The 16,019-nt window shown below is 47.7% G+C and overlaps 1 protein-coding gene across 4 annotated transcripts in view; it reads left to right on the top strand.

Annotated features, from left to right (window-relative positions):
• Tet3 (tet methylcytosine dioxygenase 3) overlaps positions 1-16,019 on the top strand; it is a 98,448-nt gene that overhangs the window by 54,663 nt on the left and 27,766 nt on the right. The window lies entirely within an intron of this gene.

Raw genomic sequence — 16,019 nt, 5'->3', positions numbered from 1 at the left:
GAAAATGCCCTGTGCCTGAGAAGGCGGTAGAGGGAGCCGACGAATGGATGGTCCTGGAAGAGGAGGAGGTCTTAGATCTTGGCCATGGTGGTGTTCTCCACTCAGGACAGGTTTGGAGGGGAGTGTGCACTCCAGGTGTGTAGGCCCGAGTCTGGAGTGGCTGAGCAGCAGGAGGTAATGTCTGAGTCAGGGCTTCTAACATGCTAGTGTCCCTGAGCCCCAGGTCAGGGTTGAAGAACCTGTCAGTTTGTAGGCCTTGCCCTTGGGGGCCTTAGAAACACTCCTGTGGATGTGACAATCTCAGAGGAGGAGGTCCTTGGTGTGGTGGCAGCCTGCGGTCTGCTCCGGCTCCCGTACCCTGTTGCTTAAGAAAGGTCTGTGAATGGCACACGCATTTCGGGTATTGGCAGATCAAACACACCAGTGCTCATGATGAGCACACTGAGTTCTTGTTCCTGACTTGTTCACATGTGCAAACAGCAAATGAATGATAGGGTTTGTAAGGTGCTTGTCCTAGTTAGTGAAGGGGCGGGACTTCCATCCACTCCAAATACCCCAGGCTCCAGGGTACAAGACCCAGGTACATGTTCGGATTCACGTGGCACAAAGAGTTGGGCCCTGGGTTTCTTCGAGGGGTGAACAAGCCCATCAGCTCTGCCTCTTGTTAGATGTGACTAATAAGGAATGGCTGTGAAGGCCCCCTGATCTCCAGGGTTTGGGGAGAAGCCTGTTCAGATCACGAGAATCCTCTTGTCTTTATGTGTTTGTATGTCTTCCTCACTTGACTGAGTGAGGTACTCCGATATCCTTACCTATTGCGTAGGACTTAATAAATGTGTTAATTGTTAAATCTCATTTTATGGCTATGAGGGTTGGTAAAGGCCATTTTAGAATCTGAATTCCAGCTCCATCACTGACTAGCTGGGGGTGCTTGGGCCATTTTCTAACCTTCTGATGCACCCTAGAAGTAAGTAAAGCTGCTGACGGAGGGTGACGTGGAGCAGGAGGCTGCCCAGAGCAACCGTAGTTAGTATTCATGGAACACTGCTCAGCTCCAGGCACCAGGCCAAGCACTCCAGTCACTGTCATTTAATCCACAGTACAGTGACGTGATGTGAGAATTGTAGGTGGCCCCATTTTAACCACGAGGAAGGGAAAGTCAGGTGAAATATTTCTCCAAGCTCATAGAAATGGTGGAATTGGGATTTGAACTTAAGTCCTTGGGCTCTTAATCACCATGTCATATTTTGATTTTTAACTTTTTGTTGTTGTTTCTGTGTATGATGCAGGGGAAGTCGGAAAACAATTCTGTGCAGTAGGTTTTCTCCTTTAAGTGGGTTTCGGGGATCATATTCAGGTCATTGGGGTTGTGCTGCCGACTTTGACCACTGAGCTGGGTCTGAAGGCTTCCCTGCCACGCCACATTGTGATTGGAACTAGGTAACTGGAAAGCAAGCCCTAACTACAACGGACAGCAGCAGGCTGAAGGGGTTTGCCTTCAGTTTCTGGGGGGCCTGAGGCTCCTGTTGGGAAAAGACACCCATTGTTGCTTTCGAAGTATCTAGAACCCTGTTTCCAGAATGGTCCTTTTCAGCTGCTCTGGGTAGACTGTGAATTCAGGCTCAGGAGAAGGCTTTCCCCCAAAAGTGCTCACTCTGAGATCCATGACAGGTGGGGACCATCTTGTGTTCCAGAACTTTGTCCCTTAACCCTTGATAGGCAGAATTTGCAGGTTCATGTAAGATGTTTGCAGGGATGTAAGGTGAGACCTGGAGAGTCCGTTAGGCATTCATAACATGTGCTTAAGAGTGCCTGCTGCTCTAAAGTGAGTGGGTTTAGTCACCAGCACCCACAAGACAGAGGTTCAAACCCACCTCTAACTCCAGTTCCAGGGGATCTGACCCCCTCTTCTGGCCTCTGTGGACACTGGACACGCACACAGTGCACATACATACAGACATCCACACATAGCATTTTTAAAAAGCCAAAAAAGGACATCTCCTGTAACATAGTACAAGAAACTTACATTCATGTTTCTTACTAACTCTTGCCAAATGTGCAGTTCAGGCCAATTCAGGCGTCACTGGGATAGCCAGAACCAAAATATCAAGAGCATTTACCCATATGTGAGAATTATGGAGCAAGGTATGGTGGCTGTAATTCCAGTACTTGGGAGACTGAAATCAGAGAATTAGGAGTTTGAGGCCAACCTGGGCTACATAAGAAGTTAGAGGCTAGTTGGTTCCATGTAGGGCTGTTATTAAAAAACAAAACAAAACAAAAAAACCTTGATGTGTGTGTGTGTGTGTGTGTGTGTGTGTGTGTGTGTGTGTGTGTGTGTGTGTGTGTTGTGTTTGGATAGGATACATTTAAGTTTATTCTCTAAATCTTGTATACTAAAAGGCAGCCATGAAATTTCAAAACAGATTTAGATAATGTAGAAGTCATTGGCTCTCTCTTAAGGTGGTGTGATCCTTAACTACTGTTGTAGTGTTGTTGAAATATTCCTAATATTTTGAAGTGTGTATTGGAGAACCATCCTGTGACACTTGGCAGAGGTGGGCAGGGCCCTGGGCTGCAGGGATTCTGGGTGTCCATGCTCAGGAACGGAGAGATGCCCAGAGGAGACAAATGAGGACAGAGAGTGAATCCTAATGACATTTTAGTGGAAAAAGCGTCCTTTGAGATCCACTCATTTCATAGATGAGGAAGCATCTGTGTTAGCTTTTAATCGTTGTCTTAATGTATCCGAGGTGCAGCCAACAGGAAGCTGTGGGGACTGACTTGCCCAGAGCCCAGGCAGGAGGTTAGGTGTGGGGCCAGGGGAAAATGGGGCAGGTTTCATAGAACTGCTGTGTGGTAAGCCTGTTCTCCTGCCTAAAGAAGTGGCTGCAAGAGAAACGTCTCCATTGCCTGGAGCCCCGGTGAAAGTCTAGGGGAGGGAAGGATGTTGTCAGCACGTGAGGCTGGTTGCAGTGTCTACCAGGTGACATTAGGGACAGAATAGAGACCAATAAGTTAATGTAGGTTTGTCATCACGTAGTCTATTTCCTGCAGCTCTCATTTTATGAAAATGTGTCCCCTTCCCTTGCATTCAGTTTGATGTGATATTCTTCAAATATTTTAAAACAATTAGAGTATTTGGATGAAAGTGGAGAATCTGGTCCTGAGTTAGAGGGTATCAGAGAGAACTCCCTGGCAGAGGTGATGTCTGATTGGGTTTTAGAGGATCCTCAGAGGTAAACAGGGATTACATTTACCCGGGTGCATGCCAAGGAAAGGGCTGTGGGTACTGGGGACGTGAAAGGGCATGCAAAACCACATGCGATGTGGTGAAGGAAGACGAGAAAGACAAGTTCTGGTGTGACTGGTGTGTTACCTGGGAGTGGCAGGAGAGTAGTTTCAGGGGAAGGAGGGATGATACTAAAAGCAGAGAAACCAGTTTACAAGCTCAAACAAGAAATATTGCATTACCTAGGTTAAGAGTGCCTTTAATCCTAGCACTTGGGAGGCAGAGGCAAGTGGATTTCTGAGAGTTCAAGGCCAGCCTGGTCTACATAGCAGGACAGCCAAGGATAGATGAATAGACCTTCAGCAGCAGCCAGATGGTAGGAGTGGAGGAGGAAGGAGGAGGAACAGTTGATGTGACCCCCTGAGGTTCCAGGTTGGGCAAATGGATGTGATAGAGAACTACAGGCCAGCCTTGCAGATGGGGGGTTGGGGGGGGGCGGGGACCCAAGATTGGATCTATGAATTGGAGATTCTGCAGTTGATGATGGTTGAAATTTCAGTTGTCGTTTCCAGGCTGAATGTGTGGACCAGAAAGAAGCCTGAGAGTAGAGAAGACCCATGTTAGGGGCGGGCTCGCCTTGGAGGTGAAGGCCACGTGTGAAGAAGTGGCGAGGGCAGGTTGAAGCCCCTGGAGAGCGATGAGCATCAGTTCTACGTCAGTGTTCCCTGACTGAACTGTGTTCTCTCCTTTGCAGTCAAAGCCTACGTTTCCTCTCGTAGTTCTGAAGCATTGGGGATAGCAGGCACCCTACATACTTTTGGGTTAACTGATCATCCTTATCCCACCTCTGTCTTTTACCTTGACAGAGATGTGTGATCAGCATAGGTATACATGCTTCCCTTTTTATCTCTGTGGTCAACTATGGGGCCTATTACATAAAGGTACTTAGAGGTATTGCCAGTAATATAGACTGCAGCAGGTAACCTGATCGGGTTTAAGAATTTCATCCGGAGTTGGGCAGTGGTGGTGCATGCCTCTAATCCCAGCATTTGAGGGGCAGAGGCAGGTGGATCTGAGTTCTCAGTGGCCAGCCTGGTCTACAAAGTGAATTGCAGGAAAGTTAAGGCTACACAGAAAAACCCTGTCATCCAGTAATCCTGATTCAGGGCAGGTCCTGACCACTTGCCTGCCCCTGCTGTGGACTTGCAGCTCTCAGGAAGTGTCATGCTAGTGGACACTCTTGGAAATGGGTCTTATTGACTGTATACTCAAACTGATCATAATACTGCATTAAAAAGCTGAGGCCTTACAGAGGATTGCTAGGAAAGAGGTAATAGGTACAGATAAAACCTGATACGATCTGGGCTTGGCTGTCAACGGTCTCTGTGTACCAGTGTCATGAAAGAAGCATTCACTGTCCCTGTGTGCATTCTGTTTTCAGCTTTCCCCACTGGGAAAGCAGAGACCCTCCTGTCTATTACATTATTTATTTGCGTGTGAGTGGACTCAGGTGTCACAGTGTGCGTGTGGAGATCAAAGGACAACTTGCGGTAGTTGCTTCTCTCTACCATGTGGGTCTGGGGGCTCCAACTCGGGTTGTCAGGCTGGGGCAAACACTTCCCCTGCTCCCCGTAGTGTGTGTATACAGAGGGAGGGGAAAGTGGGAGGTCATTCAGAAACTCGGGGTCCCTCTTCATTATGAGTGGTTTCATTTGCCTCTTGTTAATGATAGGGGGAAATAAGTACATTTCATTTCTCCGCCAGCCGGGTAGGAGTCGAACAGCGCTTTCTTTGTCTTAATGAGTATAAGATTAACTGCATAGGGTTTCCATAGGGTTAAGGAAAATACCTCGAGCCGTGTAGGAGGCATTCTCCCAAAAATAGTATGTTGCTCTCCTGAGCACTGCCCCGGAACTCATATATATTTCAGAAAGAAAAAGAAAACTCACTTCTTATCTCACTGTCCAACGTGAGGACAGAAAGCAGATTTCCCTTTCACAAGAGTTAAGTTGATTCTCTCTTTGCCGTAATGAAAAAGGAAGACATATCACATGGGACTGAAAGGAGGAAAATGGTGACCTAATATCCAGATAGCAAAATATTCCTTTTCTGACACCTGAAGAAAGGAGCCCAAAGGAATGCAGTGTGAGGAGACAGCTTCTTCTCCTGAAAGCTGGTGCTAGCCCTGTCTTCAGCCACCAGGGTTGTCTGCCAACGCAGAAGCGCTTCCCAAGGATGGCAGTAAGGCGGCACAGCACCGGGTGTTGGGGAAACAGTCCTGGGGCCTCGGGAACCCTACAACTTAGAAACAGAGACGACCTGTAGAGAAGGCATGCTTGGGGAAAGTGGGAACTCCCTTGGAGGACTTCTCCCTCCAGAATCTGGAGAGGTAGCCTCTCAGCTCTGATTGGCTGGCAACAAAGGGAGCCGGGCACCAGGAGCCGACTCTGCACGTGAGACCCAGCAGTGCCAGAAGCCATTGTACAGAGAATGATGACATTCAAGAAACTCCAGACAAAAGTCCTACTCAGTGCAAGGCTTAAAAACTGGATGAGATGACCCAGAGCACCCAGGGTCTGTGCCCACCAGGACAGAGCTTCTGACCCAGCCCTCAGTGCACAAAGGTAGAGATTTCGAGGCGTTAGCTCCATTAGACCTACCACCTGGAGCTGAAACTCCCCGGTTGGAACTGTCCCAGCCAGAGCTGGCCTAGCTCCTGTCCCTTCCAGCCCTCTGAGCTCTCTTTGCTGGCTTAATTTCTAAGGGAAGAATTTGAGCGTGGCTAAGTAAACAAGGGTAATATTCTATTTCGGGCAAATGAGTCTAGAACCATAGCTTTTAATGAGGAGGAGGGCTACTTTGTCCCTCTCTTGATTGAAGACATTTTGAGTTGTCGGAGCAGATGTAATACAGCTGACATCCAAAGGCTGTAGACGCCGCTAAGCCTTGGCCACAGTACAGCTTACAACAGTTATTCACCCCGTGATGTCCATTGCGAAACAGTAGGAGAAGCTGGAAGAGAGACGCCTTGGGCATAGGCTTTCCTATGAAAAGACACTGTTGCGGCTAGTGATACAGGCCTGTATGTAGTCCTGACTACTGTTGCCTGAGGTGGGAAGAGTGAAAGTTCAAGGTCTGCCTGGATTAGAGTGAGGTCAAGGCCAGCCTGTACAATTTAGCAAGACCCTGTCTCAAACAGCAAAACCCAGGTGTGTATGGGCAACCCCAAACTGGGAATGACAGGACTGACCACCCGTGGTGTGGGGGCTTCACAGATGCATTTTCAGAAATGGGAGTTTCACTCAGCAGTGAGAATAGAGGGCAGATTGCTGGGCACGTGCCTTTAATCCCAGCCCTCGGGAGGCAGAGGCAGGCAGGTCTGAGTTTATTCCCAGGGCTGAGGCTGTACTCTGGTGTAGGTGGTACCATCCACTAGCCAGAGTGGTTGTAATGACTCCAACTCGTACACCAGCTCAACTCTGCATCCCCGCCAGCAAGCAGTGCATCTTTGTCAGGGTTCCATGGTAAGTCCCGCTGTGCCTTTATGCATATTTCCTTAGCGGCTAGTGAGATTGAGTGCTTTTTCATGTGCCCTCTTTGGTAAAGGGCCCTTGCGAGTTTGTTGACCTGTTTCTCTCTAACTGATTAGTAAAGTTTTTTGTTTTGTTTTTTAATACTGGATATATCTGTTGCAGTTCCGAGTATTGAAATATTCTTCAGTAACTGAGATCAGTGCTCAGTTAAGTCACCATTCATGCGTGTAAAGGACTCATTAAGACATGTCCACCTTGCAGGAATGCAGACTTCTGGGGGCTGCACAGAATGATAGCTGGGGAAGCTGTGCTGGCTAGCCATAAATGCTAAATACATTCAGATACATAGAACTGATAGTTCTCAAACTGTGGGTCACGACCCTTTAACAGGGGTTGCCTAAGACCACCTGAAAGCAGATATTTATATTACGATTCATAGCAGCAGCAAAATTACAATTATGAAGTTGCAATAATTTTATGGGTGGGTGGGGTCACCACCACCACATGAACTGTACTAAGGGGTGCAGCATTAGGAAGGTTGAGAACCACTATAAACAAAAGCTTCACCAAGCATAGTGGCACGTGCCTGTAATCCCAGCATTTGGGAGATAGAGGCAGCAATGCAGGTTAAAGGTCACCCTTGATCACGGATTGAGATTGAGGCAATTTAGTCTACATGACTGTCTTTTTAAGAATATTGTTGGGCTGGGCGGTGATGGCGCACACCTTTGATCCCAGCACTCGAGAGGCAGAGGCAGGAGGATCTCTGTGAGTTTGAGGCCAGCCTGGGCTACAGAGAGAGAGATCCAGGACAGGCACTAAAACTACACAGAGAAACCCTGTCTCAAAAAACAAAAACAATAACAAGAGAATATGGGATTGGAGAGATGGCTCAGTGCTTAAGAGACCCATTGATCTTTCAGAAGACCAGGTTTGTTTCCCAGCATCCATATGTGGTTCATGACCATCTTTAACTCCAGTTCCATAGGATCTGATACCCACTTCTGGCTTCTATGTGTGGGAGCCAGGTGTGCACATGGTATACATATATAACACAAGCAAAGCACTTATATACATACATTTTTTAAAATGAAAATTAAAGAATATTGTATATATCATGTGCTGGAGTTCAATGCTATTTAATTAAAATGTCCTCAAAGAAAAGTGCTGTGGCTCAGTATTAAAACAAGAAGTTACTATGTAAGCAATTAAGAGCACTTGCTGCTCTTCTAGGGGACGGAAATTTGCATCCAGAACCCTTATTGGATGGCTCACTGTAGCTCTAACTGCCGGTAACTCTAGCTCCTTCTTCTGGCCTCCTTGAGTACCTGCCCTAACATTCATAATATCGTCTCATTCTCTCTCTCTCTCTCTCTCTCTCTCTCTCTCTCTCTCTCTCTCTCTCTCTCTCTTAAAAATCGTTTTTTCACACACATTCAATGTTTTAACAACACACAAGTGGACACAGTGTACATGGTCTGTTTAGCTCACATTGTTCTCGATGCACATACTGGTAGACGAGTCTGTTTAAACAAGTCTGAAAGCGTTTTCAACAAGCTCAATGTCAAGTGATATAGAGGTGTTCCCATGGTTTACAAAGCCGTTTCCCCTTTTTTATGGTGCATGTAAACATTGCACAAAGAACAGTGAATGAACGTTTTTTCCGTGGTTAGAAGGAAAGGTCTCTCTTTTATTCCTGTTTCATTGTTTGTTGGTTACCATTCTCTTCCAGGGTTTGTTTAACGTGTGTTTGCTACAGTTACCTTCTTTTTGCTCAGCTTCTCCCGAATTTGACTGGTCGGAAGCTCCTTCAGGCCAGCTCCAGAGCTCTTGGGACGTACCCCACCCTTTGCCCACCCTCTAGGCATTCTATTTGTACTTTTTGCTTTTTATACAAGATGTTTGGAGTACATGCTGTACTTTTTGGGCTTTAGAGCTTGAATTGACCATTTCTCTGAGCCCTCCTTGTCCTTTGGTGGATGATCTTTAAGTCAGAATAAAGAGCCGGGAGTGCTCACAGCTTAGAAGCTTCGGGCTTTTATGCTGTTGCAGTGAGTCGATACTAAGTTCATGGCGATTGCTGTAGTTTTGCTCTTGAATGCCCGTCGAGGGCCCATGTGTTGACGGTTGGATCCTAGCCTATGGCACTTTTGAGAAAGTGGAACCATGAGGAGGTGGGCCCTAATGGAAGGAAGTTAGGTCGTTGGGGGTATGCGCTTGTTATGTGGCATAACTTCTCCTGGGGAGACACAACACACACATCTGCTCACCCCAGATAGGGATCTCACGTAAAAACAGAGTATGGATACCACCAAAGTCCAACTTGGTGAACCAGTGAACTTTATTGGAATTACTTGCAGGAGTATGGGGTGAGGGGTTACTTACAGGAACAGAGATAATTCAGACAGCTGCATCCAAGGCCCACCCCAGCATGAGTGACAACTCACAAAATCTGGGAAACCTGGAGCATACTGCACAGCCTCAGGCAGCTCAACGAGTTGGAGTGTCTTTTCCAAGTGGCTGTTGTCTAAACTTCTTCCGGGCAGCTGTTCTGGTCTCAAGTCTTCTGTGTAACTTGGTAGTTGTTACATCTGAAAGGATGATAAAACGGCACTGGTTGCTGCGCTGGTTACCTTGTGAAAAGGTCACAGTCACAACAGAACCCAGGGTTAATGTTCAGAGCTTTATTAGGAGGGAAAGGGATGGGGGAAAGGGGACCAGGCCTGGTGAGAGAGGAAGATGGTGGAGGGAAGGAACAGAGCAGGGAACACAGAACAGAGAGAGAGGGTGGGTCCGGCGTGACCACTCTGCAGGTTCGTAGTCACCAGCGTGTGCTGATGATGTAAGACGCAAGACCCCGAGCTGCGCATGTGCGGGAGTGAGGGCAGGATCCTAACAGCATCAACTCTCCTCATCTGAAAGGGGCTCTCAGCTTTTATTGCTCACCCTGGCAGGGAGGGGCCTAGTGAATCTGGCCGGTTTGGGGGACTTCCTGAAGCTATTTTGGGTTGCTCACCTTCCTGCTCAGAGAGCTCCCTGCAGGAGGAGACTGTTGTACAAGAGCATTTGAAGGGTATGTTGGGACCCTGGCCTTCCTCCTCTCCCGGACCTCCTATGCTGTGCATTCCCACTGTGATATTCTGTGCCACCACAGGCCCAGCCCTCAGGGCCGAGTGACCGTGGGCTAAAATCTTTTGACACCATGAGCTAAAACAAACCTTTTCTCAGTGTAAGCTGGTTATCTGAGGCGTGTAGGTCGCCAGGGTTAAAGCTGTTAAAGTAACATGTTAAACCTTTGCAATTCAAATTAAGTACAGGCTTTTCACATAACTGATTTTTATAGTTGTTTCTTAGTACTAAGGATTGTTAACTCCTAACTTGGAAACCTGTGAAAGTGCTGAATGTCATGGTGACTATGTAAAGCAAATATTGGGCCAGTGAGATGGCTCAGCTTACTGTGCAAGCCTGTCCACCTAAGTCTGACCCCCAGAACCCATGTAAAGGTGGACAGAGAAACAGACTCTATAGAGTTGGCGTTTGACCCCAACATGTGTGTCATGGCACATATGTGCACACACAAATACGATTTTAAAGCAAACACTATCAAATGAGATATTTACATGACAAGGAATAGGTAGTGTTGTGGTTGATGTGTGTGTACACAAGTTTCATAATTAAACGTGTTGTTGGGTCAGATTTCTTCTCATAGAATGTTCACCCACCCCCTAAGAAAACACCCTCGGGAAAGGAGGACTTGCATAAAGAAATGGTGTTGTAAGACACACCGGGGCTGGGTTGTCAATGACTACAAGTGGCTTTGGTTTTTCTTGGCTTTCGGGGTGTCCTCCCTGTGTTTCGGCAGCCCTCCCAGAGAAACCTGACCAGCCGGTTTCCAGATTGGCTTGGTTTGGGATGCAATTGCCAGGCTTCAGTTTGCAGCTTCACCTTGAATGTCTCCTCTCTCTGCTGCAAACCGTGTGAGCTGTGGTTTTCTGATCTGGGGCAGAAGGTGGCCACCAGAGCTACCCTGGTGTTCGGTAGCCTACAAGACCCTGTAGTTGGTCCATCACTGAATTTTCTCTACACAGCAGAAGCTGGAGCAAAGCCCAGAAGTTCTGGCATATTCTGTCTTCTGTGTGCCATGATACAGCTGTCTGCTAGCACCTCTCAAGAGCGTTCAGACCACAAACTCCAGCCCCCATGGTCTCGATGCTGCTCTCTCCCGGCACCCGCCGTGTACCCTCTGTCGCCTTCTGTTTTTGTGTGGTTCAGAATAGGGCGTGTTTGGAGTGAGTCAGTTTAAACTGTGGTGGAAGCCACTCGTGAAATGCCGAGGCCTTGGCCTCTGACAGCTCGTCTAATCCTCAACTGTGTAGTAATGTATAACGATCATTTAATTGCTTTGAGGCTTATGAAGGTTGTGTAACTTGTTCACAGTCACAGTTGTTGACAGAACCTGAACAATAGCAGCCTATTGAGTTCGTGTTATGCGCCAAACACGGGCTAAGCCTGTTACTTTACACACACAGGTACAGGGACTAGAGAGGCGGGCAACATAGCCTTCACTGTTGCCCGGGTTCCTGTCCACAGATCCGTATTTGTTCCTTGCTGTATCATTAAGAGTTAGGTAATAGGATGGCTCCTCTCTTTGATGTATGGCAGAGTCCCGTAGAGCCTTGCGAGACACACAGCCTGTGAACCAGGCCTTAAAGATGACCCTTTGAGCTGAGGCAATGGCTCAGGGGGCACAGTGCTTGCTGGGTAAGCATGAGCACCAACCTTTAGGTCCCCAGCACCCACATGAAAAGCTGTGGCCCCAGTGCTGGGGTGAAGGAGGCAGGTCGTCCAGGGGGTCATTGGCTAGCCAGTTTAGTCAACATGGTAAGCTCCGGGTTCAGTGAGGGGGGGTTGCTCAAGGAATAAATGCTTGCCATTCACAAGGATGGACCCCAGAACCCACACAGTGCTGGGTGCACGTGATGGCCTACCCGTAATTCTGTCACTTCAAAGGGTGACCAAGGATCCCAGAGCGAGCTGGCTAGCGAGACTGGCTGAATTGGCCAAGTCTAGGTTCAATATTGAGACTTTGCCTCAATGAATAAAGTGGAGGTGGATCAAGGAAGATGATGCTTAGTGGTCACCCCGGGGCCCTTGCATACATAACACATATGTATCTGCACTTGTGTGAGCATGCACATCCACAAGTAGAAAATGATCAACGCCCAGTATTGATGCTCGTCCTCTACACATGCAGGTGAGTGCGCTTCCGTGTACGTATACGATACATAGAAAAGAGAGAGAAAAGAAGGTGTGATTCATGAGAATGCACTTAGGGACTGGGGGCGGGGGGGGCTGTGCAGTGGTGAGGCAGGAGGCTGTAGTGGGGGTGTAAGGTTGAGTGGAGGTTGTATTGAGACGGTGTGGGGGTGCTGTGGACCGTGTGTTGAAATTATGTTCTAGAGTCCCCAGCAGGAAGAGCTGTGAGTAGACTTCTGTTTGGGGAATGTAACGGGGGGGCATGGAAAGGATGCTTTGGGGTAGGGGAAACATGCTTTGAGGACAGACAACTGTTGTCCTAGGCTGGAGAGCCATCAGTGAGCAGCTGTTGGGCTGCACTCGAGCGTAGCTAACAGCTCTTTAGAACAAGGCTGGAGGGTAAGCCTGACCTCGGCTTACACCTGCGTCACTCTGTCACTCCCGTTGGTACCACGTGCACCTTCGTGCTTATGTATGCACAGATGTATGTTATGTAGAACACTGAACTAGGCCCCCGTAAAAACACCTGGGAGTAATTTCCTGTACATAAATCTAATCCCAGCTGCTTAATAATTCCAACATAGGGTCCATGTCCGAATGTCCAGGCCTCAGTGGTGGGACTTAGGTTACCTCTGATTATTTCTTACTGCGAACAACAATTTCATGGGCGTTTGTGTCCCATCCCCCCATTTCTCCACCCTAACTCCTGTCCTTCAGTTGGGATGACTCTGGGTAGCCTGGGATGGCCTGGAACTTGATAATGTAGCCTGAGCTGGCCTCAAACTCACAAAACCTTTCCTCGGCCTCCTGCGTGCTGAGATGACGCATGGATGCCGTCGCACCTGGCCGGTGCACACAGGCAAGTACAACCAAATTCCCAGACAGAAGTTCCTTGACATCTCTAAAATTGCTGGGTCAGGCCAATTGTGCATGTGGCTGTGTTGCTGGCTGGCTGGCTGCACCGCCTGGTCCCTGTGCCCTCTCCAGTACACTGCCTTAGCAGAGGCTTTGACAGTGACCCATCGAAAAGGAGAGAAACAGCTTTAGACGTGGTCAAACCACTTGTAATTCTCCGAGAACCATCCCCTCCCCCGTCTCTTATGTTACTGCCCCTTACTGAGCTGCGGTAGATGAAGGAAACTAGTACGGTGTTCCAGGTATCGCTCCCCAGCATGATGTTTGGCTTCAGCCTGACTTTTGGTTGTGATTACTGTAAGGTTTCCTTTAGTTGAATTTATCAGGGTCTTTTTGTTTTAAATCACTGGCTTGTGGATTTTGTCAGGTTTTGAGTCCTTCCCTACTCTGTGATTATTTGGATAATCTTTAATTTTTTTTTAAGTTTACTTATAGGGTGTGTGTGTGTGTGTGTGTGTGTGTGTGTGTGTGTGTGTGTGTTCATGTGGCAGGGAGGTGCCCTCAGAGGCCAGAGAGGACATTGGGTACCCTGGAGCTGGAGTTACAGGCAGTTGTAAACTGTCTGGCAAGGTTGCTGGGGCAGGAACTCTGGCCCTCCGGATGAGCAGCAAGTGCTCTTAAACTCCGAGCCGTCTTCAAATCTCTGTGTGTGTTTGGGGGGGAGTAAAGGGGAGTGAGCAGTAGCTTTAAATTTTTAACTATGGATCAAATAAATCTACCCAGATGTTCCAAAATCAAGCATTGAAAATTTCATCCCTTCCCTGATGTGACATGCCATGAGGGTAGCCTGTGGGGTCACTAGTCTGTCCAGCAGGAGCATCTGCTCTTTCAAGGGAGCAACTGTGTATCATGTTTTGTATCTACCATAAAACAGTATCATGTTCTATCCAAAATGAGTATGGACTTACTTCTTAAATTTTTGGTGTTTTGATGTGCATGAGTTTTTGCCTGCATGTATATTTGTGTGCCACATGCATATTTGGTGCCCATGGAGGCCAGAAGAGAGCATTGGGTCCCCTGGAACTGGAGTTACAGATGGTTGTGAGCCATCATATGGGTGCTGGGAATTGAACTCAGGATCTCTGGAAGAATAGCCAGTGTTCTTAACCTCTGAGCCATCTCTCCTGCCCCACCCCCAGGCTTTTAACATTTTCTTACATTATAAAGTTGTGAGTTCTTGACATAGGACCATGAAAATGTACAAAATGTGAGTGCCCACATCACCACCATCTGCTTCAAGACACAGGCCATGCCTGGCCCCTCGGCTCCTCTGTCCCCTCCTCTCCTTTTCCTGCCCCTGAGCCTGCAGGAAGCCACTGTCTTGACTTCTGTGACAATGCTAGCCTTACTTTCCTTTTGAAAATGGCATTTCCTTTCTTTCTTCCTTCCTTCCTTCCTTCCTTCCTTCCTTCCTTCCTTCCTTCCTTCCTTCCTTCCTTCCTTCCTTCCTTTCTTTCTTTCTTTCTTTCTTTCTTTCTCTCTTTCTTTTTTTCCCCTTTCTTTTGGTTTTTCGAAACAGGGTTTCTCTGTATAGCCCTGGCTGTCCTGGAACTCACTTTGTAGACCAGGCCGGCCTTGAACTCAGATCCACCTGCCTCTGCCTTTGGAATGCTGGGATTAAAGGTGTGTGCTACCAAGGCCCAGCTTGAAAACAGCATTTTCTGAAGGTCGGAATTCATTGAGTATCTGAGTGTCCTGTCTCATTTTGCCACCTCTGTGTGGATTTCTAAGCAGTGTGGTTGAGTGGCGCCTGTCTTTGAATGTTTAGACGGAGTCTGGTTTTGCTGGTTCAGTCTTCGGCTTCAGTCCCTCGTTGTGGTCTTGTGGTACTAGGCTGTGGTGGTGTGATTGTAGGTGCTCTTCTGGATTCCCCCCAGCTGTGACTCCGACATTTATCCATTCCACAGCTGCTGGATTATGAGTATGTTAGTCAATGTGTGCTGTTAAAACACAAATACCACACAGTGGACAGCTTAAACAAGCGTTCTCACAGTTTGGCAGCTGGAGATTCTAAGGCTGAGATGCTCAAAAGATCCTGTAACTGGTGAGGGCTCCCTTCCTAGCTGGGATACAGGCTCTTACATGATGTGTCCCTACTTGGTCCAGAGCAGGGAGCAAGCAGAATTAAGATTTCTGGGTCTCTTTTGTCTGTAGGTGTGTATGTGCGTGTATGTACATGTGTGTGCATGTGGAAACCGGAAGTCAACATCCAGGAACTTCTTGACCATTTCTACCTCAGTTTTTGAGTCAAGGTCTTTTCACTGTACATGGAGCTCTTCAGTGTGGCTCGGCTGATGAACTCAAAAGATCCACCATTTTTGTGTGTGAGTGTGTGCGCGTGCGCGCGAACGCACACACACACTCACACACACACACTGTCTCACCTTCCTAAGTTGAGGTTATAGACACAAGTGGCCATGCCCAGCTTCTTCACCGTTGCTGGGGATCTGAGCTCATGACTCACATTTGCACAGCATCTACCCACTAAGCCGTCTCCTCAGGCTCTGTCTCTCGTAAGAACTGTACATTGAGAGAGTGAATACATGTGCATGCTGATACCCCGTGGCTAGAGTTCTAGGTAGTGCTGCTTGTGTGGATATTGGTAACTGAACTCTGATCCTCTATAGAAGTGATCTTGACGGCTGAGCCATTTCTCCAGCCCCAACTCTCCACTTCATAGCCTAATTACTTCTTGGAAACATTACTTCTTGTTGCTATCACACTGGGGTTTGGACTTCAGCATATACTGTTGGACAGAGACTTTCTACCCTTGTGTGTTCCCAGTTTTTGTTTCGTTTTGTTGTTTTTCGAGACAGGGTTTCTCTGTGTGGTTTTGGTGCCTGTCCTGGATCTCGCTCTGTAGACCTCGAACTCAGAGATTCGCCTGTCTCTGCCTCCTCAGTGCTGGGATCAAAGGCATGGGCCACCACTGCCCGGCTCCCCAGTTTTAACTGTTGCCAATACTGTGAAAATCCTTGCATACGTGTTTTGATGTGTGTGACCAGATACTTATGGAATCAGATTACAAATGATGGCTTGTAGCATGGTTTTATTCTAATTTTTAAAATGTGTTTAGCGTGTGT

This window comes from Peromyscus leucopus, chromosome 3 (assembly GCF_004664715.2).
Source record: "Peromyscus leucopus breed LL Stock chromosome 3, UCI_PerLeu_2.1, whole genome shotgun sequence".
NCBI lineage: Eukaryota > Metazoa > Chordata > Mammalia > Rodentia > Cricetidae > Peromyscus > Peromyscus leucopus.
Note: the sequence above shows the minus strand (reverse complement) of the source record. Positions and strands in the feature narration are given on the sequence as shown.